Consider the following 24,252-nt stretch of genomic DNA (forward strand, 5'->3'; position numbering starts at 1 on the left):
GGCACCTAGAGTACAAAATTTAGGGAGGTATTCACTCTCAAGGTCAAACACGTACAGCAAGTACAAGGCATCTGGGAGTGAGTGCCTCCTTAAATTTTGCGCTCTAGGTGCCTCCCTTGCCTCACCCTAGTCCTGAATCTGCCAAAGTGTATTGCACTTCAGCGAAAAATCAAGGCATTTCCAGTCTTGTTCCCCAGCCTCACCACATCCTAACTGTTGAGCTGTCCAGACCAGCATTTGAAGAAGATAGTTGGCAAATTTTATCTTTTAAGCTGATGCAAATTCAAGAGGGAAGGGAAAGGACTAATTAGTGGACTGATATAAAGGAATTTGAGATTCTAAAATCCCACCTCACTCACCAGTTCAAATGCAGAAGGAAATGTCCACTATGCATTTTTCAAAAACAGGGTGGGTAATAGCACTGCTAAGAACTAAACTTTCTCTTTACAAAAATTTCTAAAGAATGCTTCATTGCTTAGCAAAAAAAGAGAAGGCCAAACAGTGATGGAGAATTGATAGAGGATTTTTCTTCCTGCTTTGGTGAAAGCCTTTGAACTACATCTTTCTTTAAAGTACATCTCATTTGCCTGAAGTAATATGCTGCCTAAGGATTATATTGTAAAGTAGTTATTCTGTTTCACCAATCTTAAGATTTATCTAATTTTAATAATATCTTAAAGGGTGACATATTATTTAAAAGATTTTTTAAATGTTTATCTGAAACCCGATGTACCTAACTGCTTTTGTGAACAATCAATTAATTCTTCGATGATCACATGTTGGGAATTGGTCCAAATCTTCCCATGGCCTGGTATTGTAAAAGGTTTTCGTTTTCTTTTTAGTTTTTTTCCTTAGTTTTATCCTGGTCTAGAAAGCGTATTTGTTTTTTTGTTTTTTAATTCCAGGTAGTAGCAATGCTGAAGGTTTCTGAATTTGGAGAAATCTCCATATGATGGGTTTCCTTTCTTTCTTTCTTGAAATTATTTTCCTGTAACAATTCCCCAAAAAGCACTTACTCCAGCAAAGTGGAGAGAAGCTGCATTTTTATATTTCATATTTCAACGGACCTGACCAGTGTGAGGATTTAACCCCCAGCCCTAGCTCAGGCTCCTTTACCGGTTATAAATATTTCAACCACCCGCCAAAAGCGCGATGGCTCCTGCTCCCCAAATGCCGCAGCTCCTCTCTCATCCCCCTTAATGACCCACTTCGCTTCCACCCGCCGCGCTGGTCCCGCCCCACCTCCACTGCCTTTCTAGTCACTAGTTTGTTTATAAAAATCTGGGAGGGAGGGGATGAGAGGCTGGAGGTGGGGGAGGACTTGCTCTTTGTTTACATTAAACAAATGACAGGCAAAGAGCTCTAGCAAAGTCTTCCTTGACCTCGTTCTCTCCCCCTAATTTTAACAAAAAGGAAAAAAATATTGTGTCTAAAGACAAAGTGAATGGGACGGGAGAAGAAGAGAAGCAGCTTTTCGCTCTATTCAGCCAGAACGCGGGAGCGCGGACGATTTCCGCTCCTATTGTGAGGCGGGGCCGGGGGGTGGCGGTGAAGGGGAGGTGGGTCTGCCCAGCGGCCCGCAGGGCTGTCAGGCGGCTCAGCATAATCAGGGCTAATGACTGTGGCCAGGCGCTCGGCGGGACAATGCGCGGGGCTGCGGGGGTTTTGTCGTCCTGAATGGCTAATAGGTTTGCCTGGGGGTGGAGGGTGGGAGGACGTTGTCGGCAAGGAGGAGCCGTCGAGGGGAGAAGGGGTCATTGTCCGCGCAGTGGTCCGGGCCGGGGCGCGTTCCTTCGCCGAGCGGCCGCCAGGAAGGCTACGGCGGGGAGGCCCCCTGGAGGCCTGCTGGGAAGTGGCCGCAGGGGAGGAGGGCGCGTGGGTCCCCTAGGGTAGGCGGCCCTGAGCGAGGAAGTCGGGCCCGAACTTTCTTCTCAGGGAGAAGACCGAAGTGGGCCCACAGTACCGGGAAGGCGGGTCCTTCCTCCGGATTGCGACTTTGAGGTGACAAGTTACACACCCACCTTCTGTGTCCAGCGCCCTGGGAGTTCTGCTGTGTGGGCCTGAACCACTCCTATTGTTAGACTCACAAGTTGCTCGAGGAGAGAAACCTCTCAAAACGGGGTGGGAGCAATTAAATAAAACCCAACGTGAGGGGCATAAAACCACAAATGCGCGCTCCGGCCGCAGCTGAGGCGCGCGCTCGTCCTCGAGCCCCTGACGGCGCGAAATTTTAGGGCCTCAAGCGATAGGATGCAGCGCGTGTCGCAAATCTGCCGCGCCGATCTGAGTCTGCGCGAGGTGCGGACGCTCGCGTCAGGCCTACGCGTGAGTCGCCTGCGTTGTGCTGGTCGGCGGAGTCCCTTCTGGGCGGTTTGCAGTGTGTCTCTTGGGTGGGCCAGTCCGGGAAACAGTCGTCACCGCCGGCTCTCGGTGACGCGGAGTGAGTCCCTCGAGCTGTGACCGAAGAGCAGGTAGGCTCCCGACTGGGGAAAAGGGATTTGCAGTAGATGAGGCCTCGAAAGGGCTTTGTGCGTAAGGCAGATCCGCCAGGTCACCGTCGGAGCGGGGACCCCGAGCTGGGTGTCCTGCCGACCAAATGTCCACGACCGCCCAATTGAACTCTGGCAGGCCCCCGCCGCCGCCCGAGTCCCCTCTTTTCGGAAACTTGGCGGCACCCATTTCAGCTCTTAGGAATTTCCTTAGGCTAGATTCTGCCTTGCAGCTCGTTTGCTAGGATTTATATTCCCAAACTTCTTTAGACCTATCCTACCCTGAGGGATCGAATTGTTTTTCTCCACCTTTTCGCTTCCTTGTCTGGACATAAAGGAGTATGAGGGCGATCGCAGAGCAGAACAAGCAGTTTTACACCTCCATGTTTTCTCTGCTCGTGCTCTTTCGGCGTGTCCTGTGGTTTCCTCTGCCCAGAGCGCCGCTCCCTGTCTCCACTGCTAACCAGCCAATCTATCAAGCCTACCCCACCTCAAGAAGTCTTGCTTGATTAAATGGGCTCCCCCCAGAGACTTTTCCACTTCCTTTTTAATGCTTCCACCATACCTTATCTGGATGTCTGTTTTTAAAGGTTGTAGTACACTTATTTATGCATTTCTTTGTCTATATGTTTGACTCTCCCCTCTAGAGTGTAAGCTCCTTAAGGGCAAGGACCGAATCTCACTCATCTTTATATTCCCAGCGCCTAACCTAATTGTTAGGTGCTCAATAAATATTTTAAAACTTTATGAATTAATGGATCTTCCTTGAAGCTTGTTTGTTCCAAATTAGTGGCGGAGCCCTGCTGTTAACTCTGAGCTCACTTGAACCGCGATGGTGACTCATAGTAGGCTGGACCCAAAGTTCACTTAAATCCTCCTAGCTCAGGTTACCTGCTTTTACCTACTTGTCAAGTTCTCTGGGCTAATTCTCCCTCTTGGCATATGGTATTTCAGAATCTCTTGGCTTTGGGTTCATAACATGAAAATTATCTTCTCACACACACATTTTCCTAAACAGGTAAGAGTCACCCATTAGGTTTCAAAAACTCTAGCTATTATACTCTCTTAACCCTATAAAATATAATTCCTAATACTTTTGCTTGTTGTAGAATGATAAACGTTGCCTGTTCCAGGTAACTCTTCCTTTTTTCTCTCCCTCCCTCTGCCACTTTAGTCTTGACCTACAAATTAAAAAGTAAACACACACACAAAAAGCACAAACTCAGACAAGGTGTCCAATTTTAAGACAGTGGATTGGCATCCCATCCCCATGCATAGGCTAAGGGTGGGAGGGAACCCAGAGTTTTCATTTTCATTAAAATCTTAAATCACAAAAGTCCCATGAAAATCTACTGACTACCAAACTCATCTCAATTTTAAAATTTAATGAACAGAAGCAAATGAACTGTGTGTATTTTCAATTCTGATGAAAAATATATAAAACTGCCTCTTGGAAAGTCATTTTAGCCCTGGCACTGTCAATCTGCAACGTGAGAATGTTGCTTTATTATTTGCTTTTCTGGCTAAAGAAATTAGTCTTAAATTTTGTAACATGGAATCTGATATCTAATTTTAGGTGGTGCATTTTAATTTGATACATGAGCAGTCTGGTTAGTGGTAAACTTAATTTATGTATTTCAAACATTTTCAGGTATTTAAAATTCCTATTAAAGAGTTATACATTTAAGCACCATTTAAAGCATATTTTATTGCATTGGGTATACTCCTGACTTTCCATAAATTCATGATAAAGTATGCATTTCTAAATGCATAAAGTGAAGATGCATTTCATTGTATACTAGACATCTGATCTACAAAATTCTTTTTGCATGCAATTGTGACTGTATGAGCTGGATTCATCAATTTAAAACAGACAAGCAAATAGGAAAAGGAAAATTATATTGTAAACAGCATGTAGCAATGGACTGGTACCTGAGAGGGTGGGATCAAACAGACCTTGCTTTAAAATACCTAATCACTGTGAACATGGGCAAGGCATTCAACTCTTTTAGGCTTCGGTTTTTGCTGTTGTTTTTCTGTTTTTTTTTTCCTAAATCCAGGTGTGTCTTGCAATCAGTGGCATCTTGGATTTGATGAATTAATCAAGTATTTTAATTAAATGAAGTACTTTTAAAATGTAAAAGTGGACAATCTAGAAATTGTCCAAACATCCGGGTTCCAATCTCAGGTTCAGGATGTGACTATTTTAGTTTATCAAAGCAGGGATACGTCAATGGTGAAAATGAATTGGAGCAAGGTGATTCTCAAAGGGGGTTCCCCATCAGCATCAACAGAACTTGAGAACTTATTAGAAATGCAGAATTCTCAGGTCCCACCCCAGAAATACTGAATCAGAATTCTTGGGATATATGGCCCAGCAAAATTTCTACAAAATCTCTGGGCAAGAGTTTGAGAATCACTCCTTTAGTAGCTAGGCAAAGGAGACACGTGGTCAACATGTGTTTGGCATATCTGGGAGAGGGGCAGAGTCCTAATATGTCAACCCAGTGGCAGGGCTACTAGTAAGAGAGCCTTAGTTTTTACTTCTGCAAAATGGGGTCAATAATATCCATGGATGTTGTGAGAGTTTGGGATGATGTATATAAAAGCACCTAGCACAGACCCTCACATATAATAGGTGTTCAGTGAATTGAACTTCCCTATTCCCATTTTTTCCTGGTTAAATACTAAAGCAAAGAAATAAGCTGTACAACTCCCCCTAAAAATTATCTTTTAATAGATGTCATCTACATATTTGGAATATTATTAAATTTAAATGCTGTCCTTAGTGTCAGAAGCAGGGAAAACTTGGTTGGTTTTCCAACAGTGATAATAGATGTGTTTCTGCTAGCACCATCATTCTTTCCTCAGCTCTTTACTCTGCCTGAGGCTGCTTGTCATCTATGTGAAGCTCTCCAAAGGGATCATGGCCCATCCTGTAAGTCAAGAGAACCCCAAATGTAAAGTATGATCACTGAAAAGATAATATAACCTCTTGGGGAAAATGAAAGATTCTTTGAGGAGGGAGTAGTACTCCCACTTCACTTACATGTGTATGTATGGCTCTTTGTAGCTCTTAATAAAGTCCTTTCACCTCTACCATCTCACTTCCTCACAAAAACCTTACAATGTAAGTCAGCAGATACGGTGATTCCCACTTTCCAGATAAGAAAACTGGGAGCTCATATAACTTGCTCAAAGTCACAGGCCCAGAGAAGAATCCAGATTTTGTAGGGCTTGATGTTTACACAATGTGGAAGGGAGGATGCTCTTTAAGATAAAGGATACAAAATTATGAGTACAAAGTTGGGTATGAGAAAAGAAATCACAACAATTACAAAATTTTAAAATCTGGCAAAACATCAATACAACAAACAATAACAATACAAAAAACAATAACAGAATCATTTTATTACCTGTTGTATATACCTCTAGAATAGTCTTCTCTCTAGTTTCTTTCTGTGTGTTCATTGGTTACTTCTTTACATGACAACAATTTTATAGTACAGTCTTGAATAGAAAAATAATTCAAATTTCCTCTAGTATGTGTTGATTTCAATTTTTTAATTATTCATAGTTCATAAGAACTTCTTTCAGCTTTAGAGCTCAGTATTGGTAATGCCACATGAAATTTTTAGCATTGTTATCAAATTTGGGAAAGTATCAACAAAGTTTCTTTCATATATGAGCAGTAAGATCTCAGGACATTTCAAGTTTCTTTGAACAGTGACCCATTTTAAATAATATTTGCATTGATAATACTCATTAACCAGTTTGTGATCAAGGGCTTTACACATCCATGTTGTGACCCATAAATTAGCATAGTAAGCAGTAGGAATATTCCTGCAAGACGTCCCTGCACTGAAGCAGCTAACAATAACCTTGTACACAGTAGTGTCAGACAGCAAACCATAAAAATACATACCAGTAAACCTAAAGTAACTATCTCCAACTCAGCTTCCCTTTAGCTACTGGATTGCAAAAGTGACTGTGGTTACTCCAGTGCTACCCAGCACGAGGGGAAATGTGACAGGGAAAATTGGAGTGGAAAGAGAGAGTGGTCTGTTGTAATTATCTTATTTTGCAACTTTGCCAAAATGCATGATCATGTGAACATATTGCTAGGATCCCTCCCAGGGCTTGGAAAAGGGCCTGGGCAAGTGTGGTATCTTAACACCTAAGTGTCATTGCTTCAAGGTAATTCTGCCTCTGAGTAGGCCCAGTGAGTGTTCGATGAGGACAAGTTTTCTGACTCCAAGTCCAGTATTTTCTATTGTCTGGGACATAAGGTGTATTCCCAGAAGGTTTTGACAAGGTTCTACTCAGAGGCTGTCTCTAAAATGATTCGTTGATGGGGAAGGAGATTTTAAGTTGAAAATGGAGAATTGGCCTTGGGTAGAACTGTGATTTAGGTTACTCCTTAGAACCTGGTTGCTTTTCCTTTTGGGGGTTCTTCACCTTGCCTTCTTACAGAGGCCACATCCCAAACTATCACAAACCCTTCAGTGCTCTTTACCCTCCCTTTATCAAAATCTATTCTCAGTTGTCACACACCAAAAAAAAAAAAAAAAAAAAATCAGATAAACCAATTCACATCAACACACAAATAGCTGCTAAAAGCTTAATGAATTACCTACAGAAGGGGACCTGGGAGGGTACTTACTAACTGCTAGGAGGTAATCCTTTAATTCAATAACCCCAAATCACTAATTGTAGCAATTCAGACAGCACTAGTAGACTGGTAGAAAATTATTTTTGGTTAGAAGAGAGCTAGGAATCCTTCAAGTCATTCCATGGAAATAGATGACTGCATTTAGGGTCAGATACCGCCAATATTAAAAATAAAATGAAGTAAAATAATCTTGCTGGGCCCCAAGATTTTCCTTCAGGTTACAATACCTTCTCTATCATTCCCTTACCACCAAACTTCGTGAGAGACTAGTCTACATTCTTTGCCTCTGTTTGTTTCTTCACTATATACTCCTTAACCTCTTGCAATCTGGCTCTTACTTGCATCATTCCATCAAAACTGTTCCCTCAAAGGTCACGCTACATGAGCCTTAAACTACTCAACCTGTTGATTTTCAACACTGTTGAGCATCTTCCTTTTAAACACGGCCAGGATTTGTTTGAGGCAAGGAAGGTGCCTAAGGTACAAAAATAAGGAGGCACTCTCTCAGGGTCCTGCAATTTCAGGGTTAACATCTGAGTGTCTCCTTAAATTTTGCACCATAGATGCCTCACTTCCTCACACGAGTGCCAGCCCTGCTTCTGAAACATAACTGAGCTTCCCACCATTTTCAGAGCATGGCCTACCATTTGCTACCGTCATGCTTTGCTCATGATGTAGATGTTAAGGGACCTCCATTTTTTTGCCTGCTCTACATCCTTTCCTACCTCCTTCTGGTAGCAGCACCCTAAAGGAATTGCTCCTCCCCAGTTTAGTGTGTTTCTGGTGGGCTGCCAAACACAGTACTTTGCTCCCCACCTCACAGCGGAGTATAACAACCAAGCTAGGCCAGTCCTTTCTAGATATTTCTGAATTGGAGTCAGAGGGGCAACTCTCCTTTTACTCTTGGATTGAGAGCAGTAAGAATATAATGCCACAGTTATTAGCAGCCATATCACCTGTTACAAGAAGGCGCATCAAGGAAAAGAAGCAGAATGGAGGAAAGGGAAACAGAAAAGAGTAATGTATACTGATAAAGTGTTTTATGCTGTTGACAATGAAGCCAGCTAGCTTCCTTCTTGTCTTTTCTGGTTTTAGTTTTAGTTACAGGAGTTAATATCCTCCTACTGGCTTTGTTTAAGCTACTTTGAGTTTCTGTCACTTGCAAACCAGTGTGCTGAGATATATATAACAGAATATTCTGCCTTTTCCCTCACACCCACATCCACAGGTACATACTCCCAACTTTCATGGCTCAGCTCAAAGGCAGTTTCCCTCCCAGAGCTTTCCTTATCCATAGGATTTAACTAATCTCTCCCTTCTCTGAACTGCTGTGGCAGTTTATACATCTCTCATGGTTCTTTAGCTTCATGTCTTATGTCTCCTGCTATACTACATGTTCTTCAAGGGCAAGATACATAATCTTTGTAATCCTCTAAGAACTGAGTACAGGATCTTTGACAAAGCAGAAAATCAATTGGTTTTTGCTGAATGAATGAATTGAATGGATGAATGGATATAACTAAAGGATATCTAAAATCTGTTTCATTTCAGGAAATTTTAGTCTGAATAATCTGAAGTTCTAAAAATAAACTTTTTTTTTTTTTTCAAAAGAAAAATAAAAGAAGCAATGGCCCACTAATTGCTAGGGAAAGATGGTGAATTTTGAAAGGTACCAGAATTTTTTAGAGGGTAGGAAAATGAGACCTTATATTTATATTTACTCATACCTGAATAAATCCACTCTGGAATGATACACAAGAAACTGTTCAAGTTTGGTGGAGCAGTTGAGCAAATGGGGGACAGAAACAATAAGAAGACTTTTCACTGTATCCTTTGTATATTTTAATTTTTTTAACCAGGTGAATCATTGCCTGTTAATGTAAGTTAAAAACTGAAATGTAAGGTAAAATTAAATAAATAACTAAATACAGAAATTTTTTGTTGTAGAGATCATTCACCTATTACAAGAAAGGGAAAACCTACTTTCCTAAAGTAATTTGCATAAAGTGACAGCACAGTGCTCTGGTTTAGAAAGTGTGATAGCTCAAATAATTTATACAGAAATGAAGATAATGTGTTCTGAAAAATTCTGACAGATGTCTAAACATGTGGAGCAAACAGCCCTGGTGATGATAATGACACTAATATTGAAGCTAAATGCAAATGGTTCAAATCTACTTGTCTCATATAAAAAAATAAAGAATAACAGAAAACTCAGACTTCTTCAACTACTAATTAGGGTTTCTCTTTCAAGTAAAAAAAACAATCCTTTTCTTAGAACTTATTGAAATTCGTGTTTTCATATTGGTGAATTTTGTATGTATAGTTCAATAAAGCTGATGTTTTTAAATAATTGTTTTATTTTTTTCAGTTACAGTTGACATACAACATTATATTAGTTTCAGGTGTACAACATAATTGATTAGACATTTAAAAACCTTATGAAGTGATCACCCCAATAAATCTAGTACCCATCTGACACCATACATTGTTATTACAATACCAGGGGTACCAAAAAATTGTATACACATGACTTGTATTTATCTTTTGTTATCAATGTATTTTATTACAATTTTAATACAGTTTTTTCCTTTTTTAAAATATGTATACATTTTTTGGCAACCTCTGTATTATTGACTATGTTCCCTATGCTATACTTTACATCCCCATGACTATTTTATAACTACCAATTTGTATTTCTTAATAACTTTCCTTTTTTCACCCACCTCCCAACTTGCTTACCAGCTGACAACCATCAAAATGTTTTCTGTATCTATGAATTTGTTTATTTTGTTTTTTAGATTCAACACATAAGTGAAATCATGTGACATTTGTCTTTCTCTGTCTTACTTACTTCATTCAGCACAATACCCTCTAGGTCCATCCATATTGTTACAGATGGCCAGATTTCATTCTTTTTTATGGCTGAGTAGTATTCCATTGTATATATGTACCACTTCTTCTTTATCCATTCATCCATTGATGGACACCCAGGTTACCTCCATATCTTGGCTATTGTAAATAATGCTGCAATGAACATATGGATGCACATGTCCCTTCCAATAGTGTTTTGGGTTTCTTAGGATAAATATTCAGAAATAGGATTATTTCTTTGTCTCTTGTTATGGCCTTTGTTTTAAAGTCTATTTTGTCTGGTATAAGTATGGCTTCTCCAGCTGTTTGTTTTCATTTTCATGAAATATCTTTTGTATCACTTTACTTTCATTCTGTGTGTGTCTTTCAATTTGAAGTGAGTCTCTTATAGGTAGCATATGTAAGGTTCTTGTTTTCTTATCCATTCAGCCATTCTATTTTTTGATTGGAGCATGTAATCCATTTACATTTAAAGTAATTGTTGATAGATATGTATTATTGCCATTTTATTCAGATTTTTAATATTTTTTATCTTCTTAAAGAAGTCCCCTTAACGTTTCTTATAATACTGGTTTGGTAGTGTGATGAACTCCTTTAACTTTTTCTTGTCTGGAAAGCTCTTTATCTCTCATTCCATTTTAAATGATAGCCTTGCTAGGTAGAGTAATCTTGGTTATAGGTCCTGCTTTTGATCACTTTCAGTCTTTGTGCCAGTCCCTTAATGGCTTGTAAACTTTCTGTTGAGAAATCAGCTGAAAGTCTTATGGGAGCTCCCTTGTACTAGGTTGATGCAAAAGTAATTGTGATTTAAAAGGTTAAAAATAATTGCAAAAACCACAATTACTTTTACACCAACTTAATAGGTAACTAACTGCTTTTCTGTTGCTGCTTTTGAGATTCTTTCTGTGTTTAACCTTTGGCATTTTAATTATGTATCTTGGTGTGGGCCTCTTTGGGTTCATATTGTTTGGGACTCTATGCTCCCTAGTCTTGTATGTCTATTTTCTTCTCCAGGTTAGGTAAGTTTTCTGTCATTACTTCTTCAAATAGGTTTTCAATTCCTTGCTCTCTTCTCCTTCTGGTACCCTTATGATGTGAATGTTGGTATGCTTGATGTTGTCCCAGAGGCCCCTTAAACTGTCCCCATGGTTTTGGATTCTTTTTTCTTTTTGCTGTTCTGATTGGGCATTTTCTGCTGCCTTAACTATTAAATCACTGATTCGATCCTCTGGATTCCTTCTAATATATTCTTCATTTCAGTGATTGTTTTCTTTATTTCTGAGCAGTTCCTTTTTTTTTTCTATCTCCATTTTTTGTTTCCTATCTCTTTATTGAAGTTCTCCCTGAGATCATTGAGCATCCTTATAACCAGTGTTTTGAACTTTGTGTCTGGTAGATTGCTTGTCTCCATTTATTTAGTTCTTTTTCTGCAGCTTTGTTCTGTACTTTCATTTGTGACATGTTTCTTTGTCTCCCCATTTTGGCTGCCTCCCTGTGTTTCTATGTATTAGGTAGGGTTGCTTTACCTCCTAGTCTTAGTAGAGTTGCCATACGTAGTAGGTGTGCTGTGGGGACTAGGGGCGCAGTCACCCTGGTCGCCTGAGCTGGGTGCTCCAATGGGTCCCCTTTGTGGGTTGTGTGTGCCTTCCTGTTGTGGTTGAGCCTTGGTTTCTGTTTACATGTCAATGGGAGGGACTGACCTTCAGGCTGATTGGTTGAGAGGACTGGCCAAGACTACAGAGGAGGATCTGTTGTGCAGGGACTGACCCTATGGAGCAGGATTCACTTTAGCAGGGCTCTGGTGCCTGCCCAGTCTTCCTTTGGGTCCCAGGAGGTGGTGCTTCCTCCTGGGAGCTGTAGGCCAAGTTTAGTCATAGCCTCTGCCCATCTTGGGGCCCCTGGCATGAGACACAAAACAATTCACACATGGCAGCCACCTGCACTGGGCTTAGAGGTGCCTTGAGAGGCCAAGTGACCAACCAAGGTTGGCTGCCACTAGTACTGGGCTTAGGGCTGCTCAGCAAGAAGTTGGGGATATGCCAAAGCCAGATGCTGCTCTTATGGGTTTTCTGAATCTTTGAAAGATTTTAGGAAAGTCCCAGCATGAGCCAAGTCAGGCCATTTGTATGGAAAAACCACTGCAAGTGGGTTGGGTGTGCCTGAAAGTTGAGTGGGGCAGGGTCTCAGGGAATCACCAGGGTGGGGCAAACAATGTTAGCCAGGTAATGGAGATTCAGATAGGGGGCCACCTGTGTCTGCATGGCAGCAGAGGGGAGGGCTTAACAAGAAAATAATGGATCCTGCCAGTACTTCTGTCTGGGAGAAAGCTGCCCCTCCAGCCCTCACATTGAAGCAAAACAATTCAGTTCTTCCTCATATGTCCCTGGCACCTTTTGAGCAGCTGCTCCAGTACCGGAGCTCAGAACAGTTGAGTCCATCAGTAAGTCTGTCCAGGGACGCTTTAAGAGGAATGCCTGGGACTCCAGCCACCATCTGTCTCACTCAGCCACAATCTCCACTAGTTTTCACAGCCAGAATTTGTGGAGTCTTCTCTTCCTGGCACTGGAACCCAGGGTTGGGGAGCCCGGTGTGGGGCTGGAATCCCTTGCTCCTTCTGAGGAACCTCCGCAGTCGAGATATCCCTCCCAATTTTTAACTGCCACACATGGGTGTGATACCAGCCCATTCTGTTTCTCCACCCCTCCTACCAGTCTCGAGGTGGTCTGCTGTATGTCTTTAGTTGTAGGACTTCTGTTCAACTGGACTTCAGGTGATTCTCAATAATGGTGGTTCTGTAGTTTACTTGTAATTCTGATGTGGTCATGAGAGGAGACAGCACAGCATTTACCTACTCTGCCATCTTGACCAGAACTCTCAATAAAGCTGATTTTTAAAACATTTAAAATGTTAGATTGAAAGAGACTTTAGAGATTTTGTCTGGTCATCCCATCTTTTCCCCAATCTCTTCATCCAAGGACTCCTTTTATTTTCAATTATGTACTCCCATATCCTGAAAGATTTTCTGACCTAAATGAAATCATATGTACCACTGTGATGAATAATGCTAATAACCGATAGAATTAAGTAGGTTTACAGACCAAAAAGTGTCTTAACCTCATTCTACCAGTTTAAAAGTTGAAAGTCTTTTTTACACATAATCTACTTAGATGCTAACTTATAATTTTAGCTGAAATAACATTCCTATTACCTAAAGTAAACAGCTGGGTGTTTGATTTATAACAACTTAACTAGTAAACTTATATCTTAACTTGTATAAATCAGAAATCCTATCCTTCTAGTGAAGAAGTACTTTCACTATCAACAGCTTAGTGGTATCACTAATGCTCAAACTGGTCAGAAATCCATTTAGTCATCCTATAATCATCCATTCATTCATTCCATATGTATTGGGCACATAATATGTTCAAGGTACTTTCAGCTTTCTACCCACACTAAAAATCTCTTCACCTTTTAACAGTTTAATTATCAGTAAACAACGTCCAATAGGTAGAGGGGTGGAGAAATGGAACAGTCTGGTCCCACACCTGCATGGGACCAGCATGGGGGAGATGTGATATCTCAAATTGGAATACTACAAAGATGAAAATAGTTACGTGTTTTCCAAATCTGCAGAAAACATAAGTAGTTAAAGATTCTAAGAGTTCTAGAAAAGTGCCTTTCAAATTTGGAGATTTTGTTAGTTTCCATTTCAGTAGATTGGGGTGGGGGCCTGGGATTCTGTATTTCTAGCAAGCTTCAGAGACCACCCTTGAGTAGAAGTACTCTAGAAGACATTTCTAAATTGGGTATAATTTTACAGCATCTGTTCAGCAGAAAAGAAGAGGGTTACCTACATGAGGTTGAGTTTTGAAGGTTCTATATTTACTTATTTGAATTATTCTTCATCTGGAGCACTATCATACAAACTTTGATGTTATTTTGGGTGATACAGTTTTGTGATTTCTTAAATGTTCTTATCTAGGAGAGCAACAAATAGCACACTTCCACTTTGAATACAATTTTGAGGAATACTAAAATAAGATACATCTGAAATATATTGTTCTCCTTAAGACAAGGTGTAATGTGAGAAAGAGGAGGGGCCAGGGCGGGGACTGAGGTCTGAGGTGGGATAACACCACTCACAAGGCAAGGCTGGGGTTGAAGAGAATACCTTGCTGTGGGCAGTGGGAAGAAGTCCAGGTGAGCAGAGTATGGCTTCTAAGTGTTTATCATCAGAGAAAATTGGCAAACAGTAAGAGAGCTACAGCTCCAGAACTGTGGTTTAAGGACAATATTCAAGTGATGTGGGGGGGATGAGTATGGAGATGGGGGATGAAAATAGAGACTGGCATGAGTGAGGTAAAGACAAAAGTAAAGTATAGAAAAAGGAGAGTATAAAATAAAATAAAATAAAATAAAATAAAATAAAATAAAATAAAATAAATAAATACAGGAGAGTAGGCAGATTTTGAAGATAAGTATTTAAGGGACTAGAATCAGAGAAAAGGCAAGGGATTCATTTAAGAAGCACAGAACTCCAGGTACAAAATCTGAAGTATGAGATGGAAAACAGGCTAGCTTGATGTCCATTCCTTTAGTGCTGAACTAGAGCTCTTCAAATCCCATGCTGGAGGGAGTAGAAATCTCAGAGCTTGAGAGAATAGAGGAAGTAAGGCCACGGTTCCTGATCAAAAAGTCCCAGGTTTAAAGGAAATCAGGCAAATTATTACAGTTGGAGAAAGTTATTAAAATATGGTTTTTATGGGTAGCTCTTTATTGCGATTTTACAATTACTAAGTCTAGTCATTGTTGATTAATTTATGATGCTGAGAAAGAAATGTGTTTTTTCCACGAGAATGATCATGATAGTAAGCAGATAAACACATTTGCAACCCAAAGTCTGTATAATTGCCTAGAGGACCTGCAAAGAGGAAGGAGTCAGTTCAATCAGTTTATTGGATCTGACATACTTAAACTGTAGTATTTCCTTTTGACCCTTTAGTTAGCTGCAAAGGAACCTACCTACCGTGTTTTCCCAAAAAAAGACCTACCCTGAAAATAAGCCCCAGTTAAGATCGTCAGCCAGACAGATGCATTTAGTACGTTATGACGAAGTTCCAGAAGAAAATGATATGACTGTATTTGAATAAATGTAGATTGTTGTACATGAAAAAATAAGAAATCCCCTGAAAATACCCCATCCCCTGAAAATGCATCTTTTGGAGCAAAAATTAATACAAGACCTGGTCTTATTTTCGGGAAAACATGGTAAGACACAAACTGAAAGCCTTACTAGTTTTTACTTCTTTTGATTTATTTTTTAAAAAGAATAAGGTTTTGGGTCAAAAGGAGAAATTTGATTGCTTGTCTACCCAGAGTATAAGGCAAATAACCAGAAATGTAATATATTTGTCTTCAAAATTCAGAAATTTCTATACCAAAAATTTATGGGGAGCACGGAAATTCTCTAATAATATATAGGAAAATGTGAAGAATTTTGACTCCAAAGGGATACTTGTTTTCTCTAATTCCACCTTCAAAATATCTGCCATTGCTTTCACAATGCACCTATTCACCCCTTCTCTCCAGTCAGTACTGATTGCATAAGTGAGCTAGCTCCCTTTGGAAGCCTTTGGAATTTGCTCTGAGATGGGGAGGGTCCCCAGGACTTTCCTCAAATTCTGACTCTATATAACAAGGGGAGAAAAGAATCAGGAATAGTCTTCTTTTCCACATCTTACTTGAGATATAAAATAGTCGTGGATTTTTTTTATTTCCTTGGGACAACTGCTAAACCCCTTTTGTAGAAAAGAGAGAGCAAGGAATCTATGCAGAAAACAATTGCAGTCATTCAAGTTTAAGAGATTAATTCAGAAGCAACAACATGTTAAGTTTTGTGGCAGAGACTCAAAAGTAAAAAAGCACATTTTAAAGGAATCTAAAAAGCATTGATTAGGGAATGCCACATTAACGAGTAAGTACAAATTAAAAAACAATATGCCTGTGGTGATTCATGGTGACTCAGCTAAAGTAATTTGGTAATCTTAACACAGGATGTTCCTTGATGTCCCCCCACTTTTTTTCCTTTTTTTGATGGGAGGAAGAGGGAGAGAGGAAATCAATTTAATGTTTTTCATTTAGGTGAATTAAAATTATGCAAAATTACTTTTCTTGATTTTGGCAGTTTGATTTAACAAATGAATAAGCATATGCCTATTTGACACTCTATTACTCCCACCTGGAAGCACAAACATGTTGAGCCTTCCTATTACAAAGAATGTATTGACTCCACAATACGTGATGATATATTTTTCACTTTTTATTTTATAATAATTTTAGAAATAGAAATTTTGCAAAACTAATACAAATAATTTATATATATGCTTCACTCAGCTTCCCCTAATGTTACTTACGTAACCATTTCACAATGGAAAAAATACAGGAAGTTAACATTGATACATTACTGTTATCTAAATTATGAACCTTATTGAAAGTTCACCAGTTTTTCCCCAATGTACTTTTCTTTCTGTTTGAGGATCCAGTGTAGGCTCCCACATCGCATTTAGTTTTGTGTCTCTATTTAATCTCTGGATCTGTGACATTCTTCCTAGTTTTGGACCATTATTTCAGTCTAGTGAGAACATCTTGAATTTTGTTTCTGTTATACATCATATTATTCTTTGGAGTTATAATTCTGCTCATTTTAAAACATGACTTTTTAACCATCATCCAAGTCCAGAATAAAGTGTTGACTTAGGATGGTGACTTGTGACATTTCATTGTGGTCCTCCCTGCAGTTATAGAACTATGGCTTAATCTATGGTTTTTAAAATCTAGCCATTTTACTCTTTCTGAGCTAAGAACATTCTAGGATTCTGGCATGTCTTCCCGTTGTCTATTGATTCGCTAAGATTTTTGATAGTGACTCAGAGACCATCTTGGCAAGTTCCTTCTGGGTCCGAGTTTAAAAATTTGAACTCACTTAATGTGGCTAAATGTTGCCTTTTGACCTGTACCTATTGGACAGTTGATTACTGATAATTAGTTAAACTGTTAAAAGGTGAAGAGATTTTTATTGTAGGTAGAAAGCCGAAAGTGCCTTCCACATATTATGTACCCAGTACATGTGGACTGAATGAATGGATGATTATAGGATGACTGAATGGATTTCTGACCAGTTTGAGTATTAGGGATACCATTGGGGTGTTGATAGTGAAAGTACTTCTTTACAAAAGAATAGGATTTCTGATTTATACAAGTTAAGATATAAGTTTACTAGTTAAGTTGTTATAAATCAAATACCCAGCGACTTCCTTTAGGTAATATTTTAGCTAATTATAAGTTAGTATCTAAGTAGATTATGCATCAAAAGACTTTCATCTTTTAAAGTAGCAGAAAGAGGTTAAGACATTTTTTGGTATGTAAACCTACTTAATCCTATTGGTTATTAGCATTATTCGTCACAGTTGTGTATATGATTTCATTTAGGTCATAAAATCTTTCATGATATGGGAGTACATACTTGAAAACAAAAAGAAGTCCTTGGGGAAAAGACGGATGACCAGACAAAATCTCTAAGGTCTCTTTCAATCTAACATTTTAAATGTTTTAAAAAACCAGCTTTATTGAGAGTTCTGGTCAAGATGGCAGAGTAAGTAAATGCTGTGCTGTCTCCTCTTATGACCACATCAGAATTACAAGAAACTACAGAATAACCATTATTGAGAATCGCCTGAAGTCTAGTTGAACAGAAGTTCTACAACTAAAGACATACAGCAGAAGCCACCTCGAGACTGGTAGGAGGGGTGGAAAAACAGAATGGGCTGGTATCACACCCATGTGTGGCAGTTAAAAATCGGGAGGGATATCTCGACTGTGGAGGTCCCCCAGAAGGAGCAAGGAGTTCCAGCCCCACACCAGGCTCCCCAACCCAGGATTCCAGTGCCAGGAAGAGAAGTCTCCACAACTTCTGGCTGTGAAAACCAGTGGAGATTGTGGCTGAGTGAGACAGATGGTGGCCGGAGTCCCAGGCATTCCTCTTAAAGCGTCCCTGGACAGACTTACTCACTGATGGACTCACTTGCTCTGAGCTTCAGTACTGGGCAGCTGCTCAAAAGGTGCCAGGGACATATGAGGAAGAACTGAATTGTCTAGCTTCAGTGTGAGGGCTGGAGGGGCAGCTTTCTCCCAGACAGAAGTACTGGCAGGACCCATTATTTTCTTGTTGAGCCCTCCCCTCTGCTGCCATGCAGACACAGGTGGCCCCCTATCTGAGTCTCCATTACCTGGCTAACATTGTTTGCCCCACCCTGGTGATTCCCTGAGACCCTGCCCTACTCAACTTTCAGGCACACCCAAGCCACTTGCAGTGGTTTTTCCATACAAATGGCCTGTCTTGGCTCATGCTGGGACTTTCCTAAAATCTCTCAAAGATTCAGAAAACCCATAAGAGCAGCATCTGGCTTTGGCATATCCCCAACCTCTTGCTGAGCAGCCCTAAGCCTGGCACAAGTTCATGGCAGCATTTGTTCATGGCTTGGCCTCTTGAGGCACCTCCAAGCCCAGTGCCGTGGCAGCCATCTGCGGATTGCTTTGTGGCTCATGCCAGGTGGCCCGGGCAGGCACAGGCTGTGGCTGATTGTGGCCTGCATTAGAGCCTTTCCCAGGAGGCCCCAGGGCAGGCATGCTCACTGGCCAGCTTCAGACCTATTCAGAGCATCACCTGGCTGCCTCCAAAGACAACACACACAAAGGGCAGACTGGACAGTCACCAGAGCCCTGCTGATGCAAATCTGCTCCATAGGGTCAGCCCCTGCACAGTAGCTCCTCCACTATAGTCACGGCCCGTCCTTGCAACCAATCAGCCTGAGAATAATCTCCTCCCATTGAAATGTAAACAGCAACCAATGCTCAACCACAAAAGGAAGGCAAACACAACACACACAAGGGACATACCTGGAACACCCAGCTCAGGCAACAAGGGAGACTGCATCACTGTGCCCCACATCTGTACTCTTTATACTACATAAAGACACTTGACTAAGACTGGGAGACATAGCAGCCCTACCTAATACATAGAAACAAACACAGGGAGGCAGCCAAAGTGGGGAGACAAAGAAACATGTCCCAAATGAAAGAACAGAACAAAGGTCCAGAAAAAAAACTGAACAAATGGAGACAAGCAATCTACCAGACACAGAGTTCAAAACACTGGTTATAAGGATGCTCAATGATCTTAGGGAGAACTTCAACAAAGAGATAGGAAATATAAAAATGGAGATAGAAGAGATTAAAAACAACTGGTCAGAAATAAAGAATACACTGAAATGAGGACTACATTACAGGGAATCCACAGTAGATTAGATGAAATACAAGACCAAATCAGCAATTTAGATGTTAAGGTAGCAGAAAACACCCAATCAGAAGAGCAAAAAGGATCCCCCCAAAAAATGAGGATAGTTTAAGGGACCTATGGGACAACATCAAACATACCAACATTCACATCATAAAGGTACCAGAAGAAGAGAGAGAGCAAGGAATGTTAAAACCTATTTGAAGAAATAATGACAGAAAACTTACCTAACCTGGAGAGGTAAATAGACATACGGAGTCCCAAAAAAGATGAACCCAAAGAGACCCACTCCAAGATACATGATAATTAAAATGCCAAAGGTTAAAGACAGAATCTTAAAAGCAGCAACAGAAAAGCAGTTAGTTACCTACAAGGGAGCTCCCATAAGACTTTCAGCTGATTTCTCAACAGAATGTTTACAAGCCATTAAGGGATTGGCACAAAATACTGAAAGTGATCAAAAGCAGACCTATAACCAAGATTACTCTACCTAGCAAAGCTATCATTTAGAATTGAATGAGAAATAAAGAGCTTCCCAGACAAGAATAAGCTAAAGGAGTTCATCACTACCAAACCAGCATTAAACGTTAAGGGGACTTCTTTAAGAAGAAAAAAAGATTAAAAGTCTTGAATAATAAAATTGCAATAACTACATATCTATCAACAATTACTTTAAATGTAAATGGATTAAATACTCTAATCAAAAGATAGGGTGACTGAATAGATAAGAAAACAAGAACCTTACATATGTTACTTATAAGAGACTCACTTCAGATTGAAAGACACACAGAGACTGAAAGTAAAGGGATGCAAAAAGATATTTCATAAAAATGGAAATGGAAAAAAAAAAAAAAGCTGGAGTAGCCATACTTACACCAGACAAAATAGACTTTAAAACAAAGTCCAGGGACGGCCCGGTGGCTCAGGCGGTTGGAGCTCCATTCTCCTAACGCTGAAGGCTGCCAGTTTGATTCCTACGAGGGCCCAGTGGGCTCTCAACCACAAGGTTGCTGGTTCAACTCCTTGACTCCCGCAAGGGATGGTGGGCTCCACTCCCTGCAACTGAAGACAACTGGATCTGGAGCTGAACTGCGCCCTCCACAACTACAATTGAAAGGACAACAACTTCACTTGGAAAAAATCCTGGAAATACACACTGTTCTCCAGTAAAGTCCTGTTCCCCTTCCCCAATAAAATCTTTAGAAAATACATACATACATACATACATACATACATACATACATACATACATACATAAAATGGTTTTAAAAACCCAAAAAAACAAACAACAACAACAAAAAAACAAAGGCCATAACAAGAGACAAAGAAAGACTCAGTAATCTCACTTCTGGATATTTATCCAAAGAAACCCTAAATGATACTTCGAGGGGACTTGTGCATCCATATGTTGATTGCAGCATTGTTTACATTGGCCATGATGTGGAGGCAGCCTGGGTGTCCATTGATGGATGAATGGATAAAGAGTAGATGGTACATATTATATACAATGGAGTATTGACTGGCCATGGAAGGGATTGGGTTCTTGCCATCTGTGGCAGCATGGATGAACCTGGAGGGCATTATGCTGAGTGGAGTATGTCAGACAGAGAAAGACAGATGCAATGTGATTTCACTTACACGTGGAATATAAAGAACAAAATAAAACAGAAACAAACTCATACTGAGAACATTTTGATGGTTGCCAGATGGGAGGGGGTTGGGAGTGAAGAAAAGGGGGAAAGGATTAGGAAGTACAAATTGGTAGTTATAAAATAGTCATGGGGATGTAAAGTAAAGCACAGGGAATATAGTCAATAATATGGTAATATGTAACTATGTATAGTGCCAGATGGGTATTAGACTAGTCAGAGGGATCACTTCTTAAATTACATAAATGTCTAACCACTATGCAGTACACCAGAAGTTAATATAAAATAATATTGAATGTCAACTGTAACTAAAAGTTTTTAAGGGGGGGGGAAAAGGTGAAGGGGAATAAGGGGTTCAAATTTCCACGTATAAAACAAAGTCATGGGGATATAATGTACAGCATAGGGAATATAGTGAATAATATTGTGAAAGCGTGATACAGTGTTGGGTGGTTGCTAGACTTACAATGTTGATCACTTCTTTGGATATATATAAGTTGAATAACTATTATGTACACCTGAAACCAATATAATATTGTATGTTAACTATGTTTTAATAAAAATCTTTTAAAATTTTAAAAATAACCACTTCTCCTCTTTCTATGCCCAGTGCAGCCATGGCTCGTGGTCCTAAGAAGCATCTGAAGCGTGTAGCAGCTCCAAAGCATTGGATGCTGGATAAACTGACCGGTGTGTTTGCTCCTCATCCATCTACTGGTCCCCACAAGCTGAAGGAATGTCTCCCTCTCATCATCTTCCTAAGGAACAGACTGAAGTATGCCCTAACAGGAGATGAAGTCAAGAAGATCTGCATGCAGCGGTTCATTAAGATTGATGGCAAGGTCCGAACTGATGTCACCTACCCAGGTGGTTTGATGGATGTCATCAGTATTGGCAAGACCGGAGAGAATTTCCGTCTGATCTATGACACCAAGGGTCGCTTTGCTGTTCACCGCATTACACCCGAGGAGGCCAAGTACAAGTTGTGCAAAGTGAGAAAGATCTTTGTGGGCACAAAAGGAATCCCGCATCTGGTCACCCATGATGCTCACACCATCCGCTACCCTGACCCTCTCATCAAGGTGAATGACACCATTCAGATTGATTTGGAGACTGGCAAAATTACTGATTTCATCAAGTTTGACACCGGCAACCTGTGCATGGTGACCGGAGGTGCCAACCTGGGAAGAATTGGTCTGATCACCAACAGAGAGAAACACCCTGGTTCTTTTGATGTGGTTCATGTGAAAGATGCCAATGGCAACAGCTTTGCTACCCGGCTCTCCAACATTTTTGTTATTGGCAAAGGCAACAAACCATGGATTTCTCTTCCCCGTGGAAAGGGTATCCGCCTCACCATTGCTGAAGAGAGAGACAAGAGACTTGCAGCGAAACAGAGCAGTGGGTGAAATGATCTCTAGGTGTCCTGATTGGAAGAGTCTTTGTCCTTAATTAAAGATAATATAGCATGATTTAAAAACAACAACAACAAAAAAACACTTCTCTATAACACAGGACTTAGGCTAATATTAGAAAAAGAGCCCTTCAGAAACACTTCCAAACCATCATGAGAGGGCAGGCAGTTCTACTCCATTCAAAATAATGGATTTATGTAAATTGGTTAGTATCACTCTATTTCAAGGTCATAGAAGCTCCCTTAACTATGTTTCACAATTGTGTCATACATGTTATTAATAAAAGGGGGGAAAAAACCATAAACAATGCTAGTCTAGGTCAGGCCAAGGATCCATCTGCTCCAGCAGTTTTCTTTCCTTTTTTTCTAACTCGAACTATATTTAGGTGGGGAAAAGTTCAGGAAGTCCTCCTACTCTACATGTTCCCACTTACTAGGGAAAAAGAGCTAGATAATAACAAAATTTCAACCACACATAAGTTCACAAGAAAAATAACAGTTCTTACTATATATTTATATATAGTAAGAGCTTTGCAGTATCTTGTCCAGGCTTCTTACTAAGCTGTAGTGCCTTATATACATGTGCTGTCCAGTACAGTAGCCACAGCCACATCGAGTACTTGAAATATAACACAGATTTTGCTTGAGATGTGCTGTAAGTTTAACATGCATACTGGATTTTGAAGACTTAGTACCAAAGAAAGAGTTAAAATATCTCAATAATTGTTTATGTTAAATACACATTGAAATGATACGTTTTGGATATGTTGTATTAAATGAAAGATATTATTAAAATTAATTTTACCTGTTTCTCATTGCCTTTTTAAAATGCGGCTCCTTGAAGAATTTAAATTACATACATACATACATGGTTCACATCCTATTTCTATTGACCAGCACTGTTTTATACTAAGTTCAGTGATTAGGAGCACAGTCTGGAGTCACTTTGAAACCCAGTTCTGTGACATTAGGCGAATTACTCGTTTTAGGGGCTTTCTGTATCATCATCTGCAAAATGGAGTCAATAATAACACAAACCTTCAGTAATTGTAAAGATTAAAGGAGTATTTATATGTAAAGTACATAGAACTGAGTGCCTAGCACATACTAAGCAGTCAATATATGTTTTATCTATATCTACATCTATATCTGTCTCCCTGGTAATATACTACTTTTTGTATATGGATTCCAAATTTTAGTACTTAATTTTAGTGATTCAGTAAGTGTATTATTTTCTCAGGCTGCCATAACAGAATACCACAGACGCATGGCTTAAACAGTAGAAATTAATTTTCTCACAGTTTCGGAGGCTGGAAGTCCAAAATCAAGGTGCCGGCAGGGTCTCTCTCAGATTGCAGACAGTGCCTTCTCAATGTGCCCTTACATGGTAGTCTGGTATCTCTTCCTTTTCTTATAAGGACACTACTCCTGTCAGGTTAGGGCCCCACCCTTACAACCTCATTTAACCTTAATTACCCCCTTAAAGGCCCTATCTCCAAATATAGTCCAGTGGGGGTTACGGTTAGGAATTTAGGGGTAGGAACACAATTCAGCCCATAACACTGGGTTATGTATGTATAAATAGTCCTTTAGACACATATAAAACTGAAAGCCAATGGATCCATAATTTTGGATCCATTCACAGTCTGCCAAGAGCAGCAGGTGTCTACCAACCACTAAAAAATACTCATTTTAGTCAACTGGTCCGTTCATGACATAAAAGGTATTTGGCAGAAGGGCATGATGGTTCCCCTGACATAAACCTCAGAATACTTAGTGTATTTCTCAACCAGCCCAAGTTT

The 24,252-nt window shown here is 40.0% G+C and overlaps 1 pseudogene across 1 annotated transcript; it reads left to right on the plus strand.

The window, feature by feature from the left end:
* The first annotated feature begins 1,780 nt into the window (after window positions 1-1,780).
* Window positions 1,781-23,249, plus strand: LOC109457683 (small ribosomal subunit protein eS4, X isoform-like; annotated as a pseudogene). The gene is made up of 2 exons (XR_016020892.1): window positions 1,781-2,471; window positions 21,652-23,249. The product of XR_016020892.1 is annotated as a small ribosomal subunit protein eS4, X isoform-like (transcript).
* Window positions 23,250-24,252: the final 1,003 nt, after the last annotated feature.

This window comes from Rhinolophus sinicus, chromosome 3 (genome assembly GCF_057876585.1).
Source record: "Rhinolophus sinicus isolate RSI-liver-muscle chromosome 3, RSI-T2T, whole genome shotgun sequence".
In the NCBI taxonomy this organism is placed as follows: domain Eukaryota; kingdom Metazoa; phylum Chordata; class Mammalia; order Chiroptera; family Rhinolophidae; genus Rhinolophus; species Rhinolophus sinicus.